The sequence below is a fragment of the Amblyraja radiata genome, unplaced genomic scaffold (genome assembly GCF_010909765.2).
Source record: "Amblyraja radiata isolate CabotCenter1 unplaced genomic scaffold, sAmbRad1.1.pri scaffold_867_ctg1, whole genome shotgun sequence".
In the NCBI taxonomy this organism is placed as follows: domain Eukaryota; kingdom Metazoa; phylum Chordata; class Chondrichthyes; order Rajiformes; family Rajidae; genus Amblyraja; species Amblyraja radiata.
In genome coordinates, this window is record NW_022630868.1 from 26,944 (window position 1) to 41,737 (window position 14,794).

Here is a 14,794-nt window from a genome sequence, read left to right on the forward strand (position 1 = left end):
AGCTCTTGTTATAGTTCCTTCATCATTCCATTGGGGTAAGTATATACAGTAAACCCTCTTTGTAACTGACCACATTGTAACGGATTTCGGTTTTAGCGGACTGACCTACTGATGGCTTCCCATACCACCCCTGACTCATGCCACCTCTCCTGCTGCTTGCAGCCCTGGCTGCCCCCACACCGCACCCAGCTCGCGTTGCCTCCCCTGGCACACCTTGCCTCCCCGGCTGTTTGCAGCGTTCTCTCGCCGGCCACTTGCAGCGCTGGCTGCCCCCACACCAACCCTGGTACATGCTGCCGCCTCTGCTGCTTGCAGCCGCAGCTGCCCATAAGCCGTCTCCAGCTCGCCCCATTTCGGGCCGGACTGTCTGACACCACTACCGGTCCACGAAGCTTCCTCGCCAGTTTCCAGGCCACACCTGCCACTGCCACCGGCATGGCCCACCTTTACCTGCACTCTGGCTGCCTACGGGCAGTGACCATTGACTCTGCCGATCCTTACCTCTCTCCCAGCCATCAGCAGGCCAGGCCCTCGACTCACCTGGATTCCACGCCCAGTTACAGACTGAAAGTCTGAAGAAACGTCTCGACCCAAAACATCACCTATCCATTTCTTCCAGAGATGCTGCCTGACCTGCTGAGTTACGTGCTTGTAACATGTAACTAAGGTAACTTGTGTGTTAACCAGCAACTGCAGATGTTTGCTTCTGCTACTTGTACAAAGATAATACCTTCCTCGGTTATACTGGACAATCATCAATAACTGAATCCATTCCCCCTCTATGGTCCGTTATAACGAAGTTTTACTGTATACAGTATTACAGTGTGCTGGACAAATCTTGAGAGACCAGGAGGATGGAGCGCAGGAGGATGAGGGGGCATCTTATTGATGTGTACAAAGTCATGAGAGGAATAGATCGGGTAGATGCACAGAGTCTCTTGCCCAGAGTAGGGGAATTGAGGACTGGGGGACATAGGTTCAAGGTGAAGGGGAAAAGATATAATAGGAATCCGAGGGGTAACTTTTTCACACAAATGGTGGTGGGTGTATGGAACAAGCTGCCAGAGGAGGTAGTTGAGGCTGGGACTATTCCATTGTTTAAGAAACAGTTATACAGGTGCATGGATAGAACAGGTTTGGAGGGATATGGACCAAGTGCAGGCAAGTGGGACTAGTGTAGCTGGGACATTGTTGGCCGGTGTGGGCAAGTGGGTAAGTATCACTCTATGACCAGCAAATTTGAAATGTCCCATACTGAAAGTTTGTCTCTAATTCCACGGTGTAGGAAGACAGCATTCCTGTTCCAAGACTCTCAGTGGAAAATGAACTGTGAGCAATAATAACTTCTTTAATTCACATGTGTGACATAGAATTTAAAATTCATAGTCTTTCATTATTTGACCTTGAACTGACCCTAATGCAAATTTTAGAGGACAGAGAGTGATCAATCCCATTTCTATCAGTCCGAAACACATGTAGAACACCATGTTGAGGAAAGTGAATCTCTTTATCTAAATAAAATTGTGAGTGATATAGCATGGTTCCCAATTACTGAATTGATTGATATAAGCTTATCAATGCCAGATTATTTAATTAACTAAATTTGAATTCCCCTGCTGGGTTTTAAAATCATATTGTTTGCTGATCATTAGGCCAGCCTTGCGAGGCTACAACACCACTTTTTCATCACCTTATGCTTTATGCAAGATTGTTTGTAATTGGAATTTGAATAGATTAAATATTGTTTTTAATTTCTGAAATAAATCAGGTGGAAAAGGTGACAATTAAATTATGAGAATCTGGTTTGATCCATTACCGTGCATGCCTTCCCCTGCAAGTTCTTAGTGTGCAACTGGTCTCTTATTCTCATCCACGTCTTACCTAATAGAAAGATAAAAATTGTTCTCGTCACAGCCAGGAGCAGGAATTGCACAGCAACAGGTCCAGTTCACTACTCAAGGCACGTATGCACTCAGAACTCATTTTAGTGGAGAACATTTTAAAAATGGAGTCTTAACAGTTGAGTTAGCTTAATAATGAACTCGTTTTGTCAGTCAATTTCAATTGAATCCAATGCAGTGATTTTCTGCGGTAGGTTTCGATTCAGAAAGCTGAACGTCACAAATGTCATTTTCTGTAGCTGCCAGTCTCTCAGAAAATGTGCAAAAACCTTTGGAATTAAAGGTAGAGTTTTCCTTTAACCTTAAGTTTGCTTTTTGTCATTACTGTTACTACGTTTAAAAAGCTAAATAACTACTTTTCTTTTCATAAAATGCTCTTCCCAAAGTTCCTGATTGTGCAAATACATTCTGAAAGCAGAATTATTTTTTGTTAATTAGCCTTTGTGATTGGGAAGTATCTCCACTGTGTTTAGTTACTATTTAGTTAAGTCCAAAGTTAGAATGTAGTCGCAATGTGGTTAAACCAATAGACTCGTATGTCTATTGTTTTGGAGACATAATTTTGGATTCCACCATGGCAATTCAGGAAGTTACATTCAAGTAATTAAATATATTTGGAATAAAAACATAATATAAGGAATATGGCATTCAGCCCCATTTCTCTCAAAGTGAAAAATGTCTTCTCATCTATGTCCTAAAATAGGCAAACTCTTATTTTGAGATAGTGACCACTGACTCCAGTGGCCCCAGCCAAGGGAAACATTATCCACTGCACTATCAAACCCTGGAAAGACTTTGTATGTGTTAATTTGATCAAGACTCATTCTTCTAACTGTGAAAGTGTCTAGTCTGCATTTTTCTCCCAAACGCCTAACTCCATCTCATCTCCTATTTCAGCAATCAATTTGGTGAGCCTCTTTTCAGGTCTTGGTGAAGGGACAGATATTGTGCACAATACCCTTATTTTTCAATATGGTGCCATGAAATCTTTAATGCCTGATCTCCAACTGAGAACGCAGTTAAGGGCCTGTCCCACTTACGTGTCCTTGGCACGCAAATTATGCGACCTCGTGATCGTGTTGAGGCGCACGGACATCGTATGGCCGCGCGGGGCCAGTCCCACTGAGAAGTGCGGAGGGGTATGTAGTTGTGCGCATGGGGCTCCAAAATTTCTGTACCAAACGAAATCTTCACGAGCCAATGGCCTGTAGCGGAACTGACGGCCAAAGTGGGAAAGGCCCAGGTCCCTGGTGCGATGCAACGTCTCACCTACAACAGCAGCAGAAGCAGGCAAACAATCGCCGAACTCAGCCTGGGGCTCACGGCCGTTGCGGTCCAGATCTGCCCCCACTTCTACTCCCAGAGCAAGGCCAAGAAAATTGAAGATAGACACAAAATGCAGGAGTAACTCAGTGGGACCGCCAGCATCTCTGGAGAGAAGCAATGGGTGACGTTTTGGGTCAAGACCCTTCTTTCAGACTGAAACATAGAAACATAGAAACATAGGTGCAGGAGTAGGCCATTCGGCCCTTTGAGCCTGCACCGCCATTTGATATGATCATGGCTGATCATCCAACTCAGTATCCCATCCCTGCCTTCTCTCCATACCCCCTGATCCCTTTAGCCATAAGGGCCACATCTAACTCCCTCTTAAATATAGCCAATGAACTGGCCTCAACTACCTTCTGTGGCAGAGAATTCCACAGATTCACCACTCTCTGTGTAAAAAATGATTTTCTCATCTCGGTCCTAAAAGACTTCCCTCTTATCCTTAAACTGAGACCCCTAGTTCTGGACTTCCCCAACATCGGGAATAATCTTCCTGCATCTAGCCAGTCCAACCACTTAAGAATTTTGTAAGTTTCTATAAGATTCCCCCTCAATTTTCTGAATTCTAGCGTGTACTAGCCGAGTCTATCCAGTCTTTCTTCATATGAAAGTCCTGCCATCCCAGGAATCAGTCTGGTGAACCTTCTCTGTACTCCTTCTATGGCAAGAATGTCTTTCCTCAGATTGGGAGACCAAAACTGTACGCAATACTCCAGGTGTGGTCTCACCAAGACCCTGTACAATTGCAGTAGAACCTCCCTGTTCTTATACTCAAATCCTTTTGCTATGAATGCTATCATACCATTTGCTTTCTTCACTGCCTGCTGTACCTGCATTCCTACTTTCAATGACTGGTGTACCATGACACACAGGTCTCGTTGCATCTCCCCTTTTCCTAATCGGCCACCATTCAGATAATAGTCTACTTTCCTGTTTTTGCCACCAAAGTGGATAACCTCACATTTATCCACATTATACTGCATCTGCCATGCATTTGCCCACTCACCCAACCTATCCAACTCACCTTGCAGCCTCCTAGCATCCTCCTCACAGCTAACACTGCCCCCCAGCTTCGTGTCATCCGCTAACTTGGAGACGTTGCATTCAATTCTCTCATCCAGATCATTAATATATATTGTAAATAGCTGGGGTCCCAGCACTGAGCCTTGCGGTACCCCACTAGTCACTGCCTGCCATTCTTAAAAGGACCCGTTTACTCCTACTCTTTGCTTCCTGTCTGCCAGCCAGTTCTCTATCCACATCAATAATGAACCCCCAATACCGTGTGCTTTAAGTTTGCATACTAATCTCTTATGTGGGACCTTGTCGAAAGCCTTCTGAAAGTCCAGATATAACACATCCACTGGTTCGCCCTTATCCACTCTACTAGTTACGTCGTCGAAAAATTCTATACAATCATGTCTTATGATTTCATGATTGTAAGTAAGGAATAAGAATTATAGAAGGTTTAAAGTTTGGGTATTTAAGAGATTACGTGGAAAAGTAATGATGAACGCTATGGTGGCGCTATGGAGGCTTGAGTCCAGCGCCAACTAGCTCCGTGCCGAAGAAATTTAAAACGGGAGAAAATCGGGTCTTACCTGCAGCGATCGCGATCTGAACGGCTGCCTGCGTGACGTCATCAGGCGCGCGACTTTAAGATATGTCGTCGGTACAACATACCCCCCCCCCGTGGGACACAAAAAAAAGTCGGTAAAGGGAGACAGCAGAAGGAAGAGGAAGGCCTCACAGAGGCCTCGACCTCAGTTACAACGACGGCCCAGGAAGACCCTTCGAAGAAAACGAAACCGAAAAAGTCTGAAATGGAGGATCTTAAAATTTTTCTCTCTGCCGAAATGAAAACCTTTGGAGAGAAATTTGGAGAGAAGTTTAAAGAGGAACTTGACTCTTTTAAGGTAGATTTTAAAGCAGAAACGCTTTCTACCGTTCAACAAATGCTGGAAATCTGGAAGAAGACGAGGGAGGAAGAGATCAAGGATCAGATGGAAGTGCTGGAAACCAGGCTTGTTTCGGTGGAAACGAAGGTTAAAACGGAGGTGGTCCCCATTTATCACATACTTGATCAGCATAGAACAGCGATAACCGAACTTGAGAATTCGGTGACGACAAGTGCGGAAACTGTAAGTCGACTCCTTATTGAAAACCAACGCCTCTCCGATATGGTGATCAAATTAAATGATAAGTGTATTGATTTGGAGGGGCGTCAAAGACGTAAGAATCTAAGAATTGTAGGGGTGAAAGAAGGAAGTGAGAAGGAAATGGGCACTCGGGATTTTGTGGCAGACCTATTACAAAAAGCCTTAAAATTGGATCACAAACCTTCACTCGGTCGAGCTCATAGAGCGCAGGGACGTCGTATACAAGATGATACCCGTCCAAGACAAATTATCGTAAAGGTACAATTGGATCATGAATTTGATGATATAATGAAGAAAATTGTTCGAGGCGGACAGCTCCTTTATGAAGGTGCGAGATTCAGTATTTACCGAGATTATCCGGCAGAAGTCTTCAAGAAAAGAGCGCTGTTCATTGAGACAAAGAGAATACTGAAGGATGTACCTGATCTGAAATACAGCTTGTTTTACCCCGCAAGACTAAGAGTCCTCTACAAGTCCAAGGAGCACTTTTTTACAGACCATGAAAAAGCACTGGAATATGCCAAAGAAGTCAGTAACATGACCACAGACGGAAGAATTTACATTACTCCTTAGGAGTCAAGCCAGATCTAAAAGGACCTTTAAAGTTCTTTTAAGAGCTTTAAGGACATTCGGAAACCGAAATGGACGGAGGACATTGGATAAAACCGTGATCTTTGTATTTTTGTTTATTAATCAATATTATTATCTGTATATTCATGCCTAACTATATATGTAACAACTAATACTTACTAAATATCTATATTACCACTAAAATTATTAACATTAACATTTCTCATAAAAATTTAATACTGTATATGATTGATAACAATGATTAATAATAAATAGTCTTCGATTAACGTAGAAATGAATTACATACTTATATTATATAGGAAGATATGCAAGAGGTAAATTAGATTACGTCAATAAAAAAGTTTAACGGTTTTTCTCTTTATTTTTCGATTTTAAAATTAAATTTATAGATTTAGCGAAAAAATTAATATGATATGTGAGAATAATAACGTTGGGAATTTTTGCTGTTTTTGAACTTTTCTTCAGGGTTACGTGTTTATGTATGTATGCATGTGGGTATATATGTATATATATGTATATATATATATATATATGTATATATATGTGTGTATATCGTGTGTGTGTATGTATGGATATGTAAATAAGTTTGTTACTCCCAAAGAAGTTATTTGAATGTTAGAAATAATCTTTTTTTTTTTTTTCTTCGGGCACGGAGCTGGAAATTTTTTTTTTTACAAAGGCTACGGAAGTCTTTAGAATTCTAGCCATGTTAGTGTGGCTATCACTAACTACACTAATTGTAGATGTAGTTCTTTTTCTTTCACCCTATACTAACCAACTCTATCACTTTTTTCACTTTAAATATTTTTATAATTTAATGTTTGAATGGAAAAATAAGATTAATACAAGGAGATGTGTTCGGAAGAGCGATGTATATGATTTTAAATTCATCTATTTGAGGTTCGGGAGCAGGGTCAGGTTCTATGTGTTGTACCTTCTGCTCGGTTATAGACCACCTTAGAAACAATATGCAAGATGTTAATATGATAAGAGGGGGTCAGGGAATAACATTTTGTAGTTGGAATGTCAAGGGAATTAATGAACCAATTAAGAGAGGTAAAGTTTTGGCACATCTAAATTTAATCAAAACAGATATAATATTTCTACAAGAAACACACCTTAAAAAGGAATCTCAACATAGACTTAAAGCTAAGTGGATCGCTGAATCATATCATTCCTCCTTTTCCCATAAGTCCAGAGGAGTTGCAATACTAATTCGTAAAGGAATACCTTTTAAGAACTCTTCAACAATAGTGGATATTGATGGTAGATATATTATATTAGTTGGAGAGTTAAATGGAGAAAAAGTGATTCTTCTTAATGTTTATGGGCCTAATTTTGATAACCCCAAGTTTTTTAATAAAACATTTAATAAAATTCCTGAATTTACACAATATAAATTAATAATTGGAGGAGACTTCAATTGTACATTAGATCCATACTTAGACAGATCATCAAGGCAAAAAAAAGTAAAATCTCAATCAAGTGTATTTCTAAATTCATTTATTAATACCACTAATATTAAGGATGTCTGGAGAATAGAAAACCCAACGGGACGGGAATATTCATTTTATTCACCAGTACACAAAACATACTCAAGAATAGATTATTTTTTAGTTGACTCTACGTTTATCCCATTTATTTATAATTCAAAATACCATAACATTATAATCTCAGATCACGCACCTGTAACATTCATGATTAAATTAAATGGAATGTCCGAGAAACAAGCATATTGGAGATTTAACCCACAAATTTTGAACGAAAGATCATGCCAGGAATATATTATTAAACAGATTCAAATATTTTTTGAGGTAAATGACAACCCTGACACACCTACTTCTCTTATGTGGGAAACGTTTAAAGCGTATGTTCGAGGTACATTAATTTCTGCTCAAGCATTTTATAATAAAGAGAACAGGATTAAGCAACAAACATTGGAAATTGAAATCAAGCAACTAGATATAGAAAATGCGAGAATGCCATCTACTTTAAAACATAATAAAATTGCGGTATTGAAATATAAATTAAATAAAATGTATTCAGAACAAGTAATAAAACTTTATCAAAAAACCAAACAACTACATTTTGAATTTGGAGACAAACCACAAAAATTATTAGCACGTCAGTTACGAAAAATGGAAGGGGAAAAAACAATTCATAAAATTAGAACAGAGACAGGAGAATTATTAAAAATGCCCAAGGATATAAATGATAGATTTCTCCAATACTATCATAACCTTTATTCAACTAAAACCGTAGCACAATCAGAAGGAATAGCAGATTTTTTAATAAAATGTAATTTAAAAGGTTTAGATTCAAACGATAGAGAATTATTAGAAAGGGAGATTACGATAAAGGATATTGAGGAGTCTATTGGCTCTTTAAAAAATGGTAAAGCAGTAGGACCAGATGGTTTAGGTTCCGAATTTTATAAAAAAATTTATGATTTGCTTAGCCCACGTTTACAAAGACTGTATGAGTATATATATACTCAACAGAAACTTCCAGACACTTTAAATGAATCAATAATAACACTTATTCCTAAAGCTGATAAAGATCTGGAAGACCCGGGATCATACAGAGCAATTGCACTTTTAAATACAGATCAGAAAATTTTAACTAAAATACTAGCGCATAGATTAAGTACAGTGATGAATAAATTAATACACCCTGACCAAACAGGCTTTATTCAGAAACGGTACTCATATTATAATCTAAGAAGATTATTTAATATTATATATTCTAAGAGAATTATTAATGAAGATCTAGCAATAATTTCACTTGACGCTGAAAAAGCATTTGATCAGGTCGAATGGCCTTATTTATTTTCGGTGATGGAAAATATGCAGCTAGGGGAGAAATTCTGTACATGGATAAAACTGTTATATACAAATCCCACGGCTAGAATATTTACAAACCAAAGGTTGTCACCTAAATTTAGCCTATCTAGAGGTTGTAGACAAGGATGCCCATTATCTCCATTATTATTTGCGCTTGCTATTGAGCCACTGGCAGAAAGAGTTAGGGGGCATCCGGAAATACATGGGTATAACACAAAGGACACAGTGAATAAAATTTCTCTATACGCAGATGATGTATTAATTTACATTACAAAACCAGAAATTAGTATTCCAAACTTATTAAAGCTAATAACCCAATTTGGTTCACTTTCAGGATACAGAATAAATTGGAATAAAAGTGAAATTATGCCAATAAGGGAACATAACAAACAGACAATACAACAATTTCCATTTAAAATAGTAAATGAAAAATTTAAATATCTAGGTATTTATGTAACTAAGATATATACATCATTATTTAAAGCAAATTTCCCTCCATTACTGAACAAACTACATAAGAATATTCAATACTGGAAAACACTTCCTATCTCAATGGTAGGCAAAATCAATGCCATAAAAATGATTTTTTTACCGCAAATATTATATCTTTTTCAGACAATTCCGATATATCTGGCAAAAAACTTTTTTTTTAAATTGGACTCTATTGTTAATGATTTTATCTGGGATTATAAGAATCATAGGATAAACAAAAGACACTTGTGTAAATCAAAAATAAATGGAGGCTTGGTTTTACCCAATTTTTTGTTTTATTTCTGGGCAGTTAACATTAAAAATATGAATTTCTGGTTGGAAGAAATAGATCATCAACCAGACTGGTTAAAAATGGAAAAGGAAGATTGTTTACCTTTTGATATCGGTTCGATATTATTTGCTACGTCTAAATTAAACAAAAAAATTTATAGGGAAAACCCTATAATATTTAGTGCTATACGAATCTGGAAACAATTAAAAAAGACATTAAAATTAGATAATTTATCACTTTTTCTTCCAATTGTGAATAATCCTTTGTTTAAGCCTTCATGGTTGGACGGGGGTTTTACACAATGGAAGAATTATGGAATTAAAAATATGGGACAACTTTACAAGGAAGGCACTTTTCTGACATTTCAGGAATTGCAACAGACTTATGGACTTCGAGGAAATGATTATTTCAGATATCTTCAATTTAGAGATTATGTAAAATCGAACTCCCAAAATTTTCGAATTAGAAATTCAGAAATTCTTGATGAATGTTGGAACAAACATCCTAATACAGAAAAATTAATATCTTATATATACAATATCTTATTAGACAGTGACATTCCCTCGACGGACTTACACAGACAAACATGGGAAAAAGAATTAAATCAAGTAATAACGAAAGATACTTGGGAAGAAAGTTTGCAACACATACATCAGTGTTCACTAAACGCCAGACATTCTCTAATACAATTTAAAGTAATACATAGGCTACATTATTCAAAAACAAAACTACATAAAATGTTTCAACATATCTCACCTATATGTGATAAATGTCAACATTTAGAAGCTACATTATCTCATATGTTTGCAAACTGTATAAAAATTAAAAAATTCTGGGTAAATATTTTTAGTATAATATCTAAAGTAACCAGCACACAATTGGACCCAGATCCAAAATTAATAATACTTGGAATATTAGAATTAAATCAAACACTTAGAACAACACAAAGAAACTTTATTGATTATAGTTTAATAACAGGAAAAAAATTAATTCTAAAATTTTGGAAAGGCCCTACGGCCCCCACAATCAAAATGTGGATTATAGAAATGACGGAGACCTTAAACGTGGAAAGAATCAGATTTTCCCTGTTGGACAAACAGGAATTATTCGTTGGAACATGGTCTCCTTTTATTGATTACTTAAAGGGTCAGAATGGTTCAGCACAGGAACCTGACTAGCACGCGGGCTACAGAATGGATGAAATACTATACTCTGAAATGTACGAATATATCTCGAATGAAGTCTTTTTTATTTTAATAAATTTTTCCATTCTTCTTTAACTACCTTTTTTTTTTTTTTTTTTTTTTTTTTTTGTTGTTGTTGTTTTTGTTTTTTGTTTTTCTTCTCTTTCTTTTCTTTCTTTACTTCATCTATCTCTTTAGTTCTATCTAGTTTTTAAAAAAAAAGGCAAAAAGTATTGGAGACAATGTAATAATAATTGACAATATTATCAATTTAAAAATGTAAGACTGTAATGATGTAATTTGGTTATGTACCTATCTCCAATAAAAAATAGTTTCAAAAAAAAAAAAAAAGAAAAGTAATGATGATGATAATTTTTTATGATGAAATTTTGGTTGTTGTTTTTTTTTGTTTTTTTTTTCCTGACTGGTTACATTTTTTTTTTTTCTCTATGTAGGTTAAGATTTTTGGCTAAATTAAGGGGAAATGGCATGATATTGTCTAGGACAGCTTAATTTGGGGGCTGAGCTCAATGTACAATTCCAACGGCGGAAGTCAATAATATTCGGGCCACCTTAGGTGGCAACGAGAATTTAAGGTATCCCATTTTTGATACCTTAAAATCACTCTTTTTTTAAAATTACAATTCACTGTTATATGGTTTACTTAATAATAGTATTCTGTTTTTTCTATGTATTTTTCAACGCACTTCTTTTTTCTTCCTATGGAGGTTCAATAGACGGAGGAGATGTAAAATAATGTTAATAGGGGACGGTTACCCCACACCCAAAACCTCAAGGTATTTAACCACACCACATGAATTAAAACTAGCAAAACTAATTAAGAATGCAAGACATTAGGGGAAAAAGGAATGGAGGAATCACATTTTGTAGTTGGAACATTAGGGGTGCGAATGATCCAATTAAAAGGGGTAAGATTATGGCTCAATTAAAATCTTTAAAGGTGGATATTGCGTTTTTACAAGAAACGCATGTGAAATTACAAACACAGATGAGACTAAAAGCAAATTGGATAGGCCAAACTTATTATTCGTCATTTACTTCTAAAGCTAGAGGTACGGCTATTATTAATCGGAAAGGTATACCATTTATATCAAATAACACTATATCTGATAAGGAAGGAAGGTACACTATAGTGGCAGGAGAAATATATTCTACACCACTGACTCTGATAAATATTTATGCACCAAATTTTGATAACCCCCAATTTTTAAAGAAAATCACGGATATAATAGATGAGTATAATTACCAAAATTTAATATTAGGGGGGGATTTTAATTGTGTTATAGATACATATTTAGATAAATCAATAAAAGTAAGGAAGAGTAAGGTTAAATCTAAAACTAGTGAATTTTTAAACATATATATAAAAAACACTAATATAACAGACGTATGGAGAACAGTCAACCCTACGGGAAGGGAATACTCATTTTACTCAGCGGTACATAAAACTTATTCGAGAATTTATTATTTTTTAGTGGACACAAAATTAACTCCTTATACGATTAACCCTAAATATCACAATAGTATTATTTCTGATCACTCACCATTGACCTTTACTTTAAAACTAGAGGGAACGCCAGGTATAAAATCGTTTTGGCGTTTTAATACACAGTTAATTAATAATCCACAAGGTTATGAGTATTTAAAACAACAAATGAAATTCTTTTTTGATACAAATGAGACACCAGGCATTTCACCATCTTTATTATGGGAAACTTTTAAGGCATTTATACGTGGAGTTATAATCTCATATCAAAGTTACCAAAATAAAAAGAACTCCATAGAACAAGAGACTTTAGAAAAGGAAATTAAAATATTTGAATTAGATAACGCAAAAGACCCAACTATAGATAAACATAATAAGATCACATTATTGAAATTTAAACTTAATTGAATATTATCGGCAAGAGTAATAAGATTATTTCAGATCACAAAACAGGCACAGTTTGAATTTGGTGATAAACCACATAAACTTCTGGTTAGACAATTGAAGAAACAGGAGAAGGAAAAGACGATTACTAAAATCAAATCAGAGAATGGGGAACTATTAACGTTACCCCAGGATATTAATAAAAGGTTTGCCCAATTTTATCAAAACTTGTATACGTCTAAAATTAAAATAGAAGACAATATAATTGTAGATTTTTTAGATAATTGTAATCTGCCAAAATTGGATATTTTGGAACAAGAGGAATTAGGAGCATAGATCACAAGGGAAGAAATAAGTGAAACAATAAAAGAGCTGAAAAATGGGAAAACGCCAGGACCAGATGGTTTTAATAATGAATTCTATAAAGGTTTCCAGGAGTTAATGGTACCACGGTTATTTAAGTTATATAAATATGCCTTTACCGAAAATAAATTACCAGAAACATTAGCCGAATCCACAATTACATTAATACCTAAAAAAGATAAGGACTTAGAAGAACCGGGCTCATATAGAACCATATCACTCCTAAATACAGATCAGAAAATTTTAGCAAGACTTTAGCAAGAAGATTGAGTAAATATTTTAATAAATTGATAAATCCGGACCAAACGGGGTTTATACCTAAAAGACAATCATCTAACAATTTGAGACGCCTTTTTAATATAATGCATTCATACAAAACGGAAAAGGAAGACTTGTCAGTTATATCTCTGGATGCAGAGAAAGCATTTGATCAGGTAGAATGGCAGTATTTATACAAAGTACTCCAAAAATTTAATATGGGAGAGAATTTTATCAGATGGGTTAAATTACTATATGATAAACCAATGGCAAGAATACTAACTAATAATATATTATCTTCAAAATTTCAATTATCGAGGGGCAATAGGCAGGGCTGTGTTTTATCACCCCTGCTATTTGCACTTATGATAGAGCCGCTTGCTGAAAGGATAAGAAGGCATCCGGATATTCAGGTATATATAATACTAAGGATACTATTAATAAAATATCACTATATGCAGATGATATACTTTTATATATTACAAACTCCCAAACGAGCATCCCGAATCTATTAAATCTATTAGAGGAATTTGGCTCTTTCTCCGGTTATAGAATAAATTGGAATAAAAGTGAAATTATGTCATTAAAACCCCAGAAAGCGAATCACCTATTAAAATTTCCATTTAAAATCGCAACGGAAAAATTTAAGTATTTGGGTATTCAAGTTACTAGAAGATATAAATCATTATTTAATGCTAATTTTATACCATTATTAAATACATTTGATTCACTGATTAAATTTTGGAGAACGCTCCCACTGTCACTAATCGGCAGAATAAACGCTATAAAAATGATAGCGCTACCACAAATAATAAATTTATTCCAATCTATACCGATATATATACCAAAACACTTTTTTTTAAAATTAGACTTGAATATTTTAAATTTTATTTGGGATTATAAAGCACATAGATTTAAAAGAAATCACTTGTGCAAACCCAAAGAGGTGAGGGGGTTTGCATTACCTAATTTTCTATACTATTATTGGGCAGTACATGTTAAAAATATAATTTATTGGTTGGACAGTACTGCTCAACAGTTGGAATGGATAAGAATGGAGAAAGAGGATTGTGCCCCCTACGATCTAGGAGCGATCATTTTTTCCCCAATGAAGCTGAATAATATGTTATATAAGAAGAATCCAATTATACAAAATACAATACGAATCTGGAAACAAATAAAATTAACTTTAAAATTAAGAAATTTATCAGTGTTAACACCAATAGTGAATAACCCAGTATTTAAACCATCTGGTATGGATAAAACATATAAACAATAGGAAAAAGTGGGAATTAAAAAGGTAGGTGATTTGTATGAGTTGGGAAATTTATTATCATTTCAACAACTAAAATCAAAATTTAAATTGAATAACAATCAATATTTTAAATACCTACAGGTATGTGACTTTATGAAGAAATATATACCAAGATTCCAAAGTATAACTTTAGACCCACTGGAAGAAGTAATGAATATCAATGCGGAGTCAACAAAATGAATATCATACTTGTATAA